General features: G+C 38.0%; 1 pseudogene; it reads right to left on the bottom strand.

The window, feature by feature from the left end:
* Positions 1–262: 262 nt before the first annotated feature.
* LOC118010230 lies at positions 263–1,131 on the bottom strand (annotated as a pseudogene).
* Between the last annotated feature and the right edge of the window lie 3,648 nt (positions 1,132–4,779).

The raw sequence follows: 4,779 nt of genomic DNA, 5'->3' as shown, positions 1-4,779 counted from the left end.
ATCTTCCTTTTTTTAAATATTTCAGATATTTTTTTATTTCTTCAAATTTATCAGGAGTGACTGAAATAAACAATATAATAGAGTCCCATCATCATGGAAATAGCTTTAAGAGACAACTGGTCAGATGAATATTATTGCTTCCCATTTCCAATCAGTAAATAGTTGCCATTTATAAATAGACAGTTGGTCAGGAATGCTCAAGATATGTTATATAATACAATACGACTGTTCATGGGGCGGGAGTGGGGGACTAGGATATAACTTATGTGAACTTCTTGATTTCATCATATAAGATAAGCACAAAGGCACCACTCATGCCCCTGAGAACACTGGACCAGGAACTTTTGAAAAAAGCTTTGGCTGCTTCATCATGAGCAATTTTCCTCCAGCAGTCAAACTTGTCAGTTCCTTTGTGCCCTGACTGCATCATCATTTGGCAATAAACAGGGTCAAATGGATAGGAAGTGAACCCAGCAACCGCTGTGACAGTTTGTACGCTCATCCGGCTGATAAAGATGTGCATACTCTTGAGATCTGGAAGAATTCCCTTTGCAGTGTTCTAGATACCAAAGTAGGCACCTTGGCAGATAATGCCCTGCACAGACACATTAAAGCCTTGGTACAGGCCCTTAATCCCATCAGATTTATAGATCTCAACCAAGGAGTCACTTCAGAATCCCTTTCAGCCCCAGCTTTGCCCACATCAGCTGTTAGACAGGTATGGGCAAAATTAAGAGGATACACAAAACACAAGGATGTGGCCCCAGCGGCACCACCTGATGTCAGATTCCCTGAGAAGTAGCATCAAAACTGGGTCCTCTTGTCCACACCACCCAGAAAGATCTGCTTGATTTACCTTTGAAGGCAAAGTTGAGAGCTTGGGTGGGCAAGTATCTGATGACATTGTCCAGGTTACCACACTAAGAGGACAGGGCTTCCTGCTCCTTGGGGATGCGAACCATGCCGTCTATAATGCCCTTGTATTGCTTATCTGTGGTGATTTCCTTGTGGGCATGCTGCACCTGTAGCAGCAGCTTGACCCACTGGAAGGTGCTACCACAGTCTTGGAGATGGCCAGGCCACTCTACCTGCTAGGAAGTCCTTGGCGAAGGACACACTGGCATCTGTCATACTGGAAGGAAAGAGGAGGTGGGCAACTGGGGGATTGTGATAGGAACCAGCTGGGACTCCAGGACTCATCTTCTAATATTGATATCTAGTATTTTCATTTTCAATAACATCACAGTATGTTTTAAATTTTCCATTATGATGTCCAAACATTTGGATATTTTTAGTTATTTTTTGTTATTGATTCCTAGTAAAAATTTATTATGGTCAGAAAAAAATAAATTTTTCAATTCTTTGAAGTATTTTGAGGCTTGATTTATAGGCCAGTACACAGCCAATTTTTGCTTTGTTGTGTTTTTAAAGTTTTTATTTATTTATTTTAGAGAGAGTGCATGAACGGGTGGAGGGGCTGAGGGGGAGGGAGAGGGAGAGAGAATCTCAAGCAGACTACGCAGAGCCCAGGAGCCCAACGCCCTGCCCTCCCACAACCCTGAGATCATGACGCCAGCAGAAACCAAGAATCCCACCCTTAACTGACTGAGCCACCCAGGTGCCCCCCCAGTCAGTTTTTTTAAAAAAGGTTTCATGTGTGCTTGCCCAGCACATACATTCTGCAGTTGTTTCATTATCATGGTTGTTCAAATATTCTGCTTTTCCCCAGTTCTTCTGTTATGTGCCTAGAGAGAAATATTAAAAGCTTCCACTATCATCATAGATTTTCAATTTATCCTTGTACTTATGTCAATATTTGCTTTTTAATATTCAAGGCCAGTTATTATATTTAAGAAATTAAAATGTTTATGTGGTCCTGGTGAATTAAACTCTTATCATTATGAAGTGATCCTCTTGATTTCTAATAATGCCTTTGCCTTAATTCTGATGTCTACTGATATTAATATATCTATGCCAGCAATCTGTTGCTCTTTGTATAATAATTTTTTTCTAGCATTTAACTTACAAATCTATATCCTGTATGTTTAAATCATTAATGTTTAAATATTTTTCTATAAACAATAGGGATTTAAAAATACAACTGACAATTTTTAAAAAATAGAATATTTACTTTTTATATTAAAAGTAATTTTTGATATTAGACTTTATAGTTTTTTAACACAAAGTGTTTTCATTTGTTCTGTGTTTCTTATTTCTCTTCTTCCCTTTTTTTTTTTTAAATCGTTGTATTTTTTTTTACCACTGCTGGATTAGTTTAAAGTTATACAATCAATTTCTCTTTAGTTGTTATTACAGATATTGCCATATGCTCCCACGACTTATCAAAGCCTTAGGCTGATAAATTGTTTTACTCTATAGAGGACTATAGAGCAGTTTAACTTCCATTAAACCCCACCAGCCATGATTATACTACATTTACTATACTTTCTCTCTTTCATAGATTGTTTTTCTGCCTGAAAAAGTTTCTCTGATATGTTGTTAAGATTGGGGTTGCTAGTGGTAGATTCACCCAGGTGTTTTTTGTTTTTGTTTTTCAATCTCAAATTGTCTTTGTCTAGCCTCATCCTTGAAAAGTATTTTCCCCAGATATTGAATTTTAGGTTGGTAAGTTATTTTCTCTCAATCCTTTGAGAGAAAATTTTATTACATCCAGTTTCTATTCTTGCTCTTGAGAAGTCAGCTAAACATCTAATTGCTCCCTTTTTTGGAGGTAATCTTTTTTTTCTGTAATTGCTTCTACCATTTTGTTTGTCTTTTTTTTTCCTCCTTAGTTTTTGTGTGATGTGGTATGTGTAGATTTCTTTTCATTTACCTGCTTGAGATACAATAGACTTCTCATCCATAATTTCACCAAAAATTGCATACCGCATTGTACTCTTTGAGATTCTAATTAAATCCTTGTTGCAGCTTTTATTTTTATCCCGTGTTTTCTCTTTTTTATTTCCCACTTTTTTTGATGATCTGTTCTTCATTTTAGTTAATTTTTTTTTCTTCCCCTTAAATTAACTGTCTTCTCAGTTGTCTCAGTCTATTGACTGCACCATTTATCATACTATTCTAGAAATTCTATTTGATTTTTTTCAGATCCGTTCATTTTATATAATTACTATTTTCTTGCTTAAATATTCAAGTGTGACATTCCTATTTATTTATTATTATTTTTAAAAGATTTTATTTGTCAGAGAGAGCATGCACAAGCAGGGGGAGCTGCAGACAGAGCGAGAGGCAGTCTCCCTACTGAGCAAGGAGCCTGATGCAGGACTTGATCCCAGGACCCCAGGATCATGACCTGAGCCAAAGGTAGATGCTTAACCAACTGAGCTACCCAGGTGTCCCTTTATTTATTTATTTTAAAAGATTTGTTTATTTATTTGAGAGAAAAGGAAAGTGAGAGCATGAGTGGAGGAAAGGGCAGAGGGAAAGGGAGAAATTCCTCAAGCAGACTTCCTGCTGAGCACAGAACCTGATGGGGGACTTGATCCCAGGACCCTGAGATCATGACCTGAGGTGAAATCAAGAGTTGGAAGCTTAACTGACTGAGCCACCCAGGTACCCCTCCTCTTTATTTTTAAACATCATAAGCATAGCTGTTTTACAGTCTAGTTATAGGTGTTTATAGTTCTGTCTCTGTGTCTAACCCCCAATCTCACTGCTTATTTGAAAAAAAAAAATTTTTTTTTTTGATGATAAGATACTGTTTTCTTCCTTCAAGAATTACTCTAGACACATAAGGACACTAGTAAGTCAGTTTCTCCTTTATCGGATTTCATATTTTCTGGTCTATCCGGATGATTTGAATGCTAGGTACAGTAGGGATGGTTTAATTCCAGTTAATCTTCTAGGGTATAACCATTTCAGTATCTGCTTACAGTGGTGGGGATGATTCAGTAGTTCCCCAACTAGAGACCAAGTAGATCAAGATTTTTGATCTCCTAATCCTGTGAGGTTGTAAAATTTTCAGCTCAGCCTCCTGATTTCATCTTCTGGAAAGGAAAATGACCTTAGAGCAAACACAGCCCAAGTATAGGGCTCACTTCACTTCTCTGGATTCCAAAGCATCCAGTTTAACTCAGCCTGCTAATTCTTAGGAACTTATTCTTATCTAGTAAAACTAAGAATTTTATTTTTAATTTGTCCTACTTGTAAAGTTGCTTTTAGCAGGAAGGTTGGTCAAAATTACCTAGATGCTCATTATTGAAAGTGGAATTATTTTGGGAATTTTAGTTTTTCCTTTTGCAAAGTGATCAGGCATTACAGGGACCTATTGATAGCTAGGGATCTTAGATATAGTTTGTATCCTTAGAAGGACCCAGGTCCTTAACTTCTACTTCCATAGGCCAATGAAATCTATCACAGGGGGCACCTGGGTGGCTCAGTTGGTTAAGCGACTGCCTTCTGCTCAGGTCATGATCCTGGAGTCCCGGGATCGAGTCCCGCATCGGGCTCCCTGCTCGGCGGGGAGTCTGCTTCTCCCTCTGACCCTCCCCCCTCTCATGTGCTCTCTCTCATTCTCTCTCAAATAAATAAATAAAATCTTTAAAAAAAAATCTATCACAGGAAAACCACTGAATCAAGATCAGAGTCAGTAGCCCCTAAGACTATAATGGTATCTCTTAGTAAATTTATCTGTTTATATTCCTTCTCTATTTATTCACAAGGGGAATCCCTCCTGCTTTTCCCTTCTCCCTCCCTCCTATCCCTTCCTTTCCCCCTCCTTTCCTCCTTCTTTTCTCTCTCCTTCCCTCCTTCCTTTTCTCT

This window comes from Mirounga leonina, unplaced genomic scaffold, assembly GCF_011800145.1.
Source record: "Mirounga leonina isolate KUSES-001 unplaced genomic scaffold, KU_Mleo_1.0 Mir_129, whole genome shotgun sequence".
NCBI classification, from domain to species: Eukaryota; Metazoa; Chordata; class Mammalia; order Carnivora; family Phocidae; genus Mirounga; species Mirounga leonina.
Note: the sequence above shows the minus strand (reverse complement) of the source record. Positions and strands in the feature narration are given on the sequence as shown.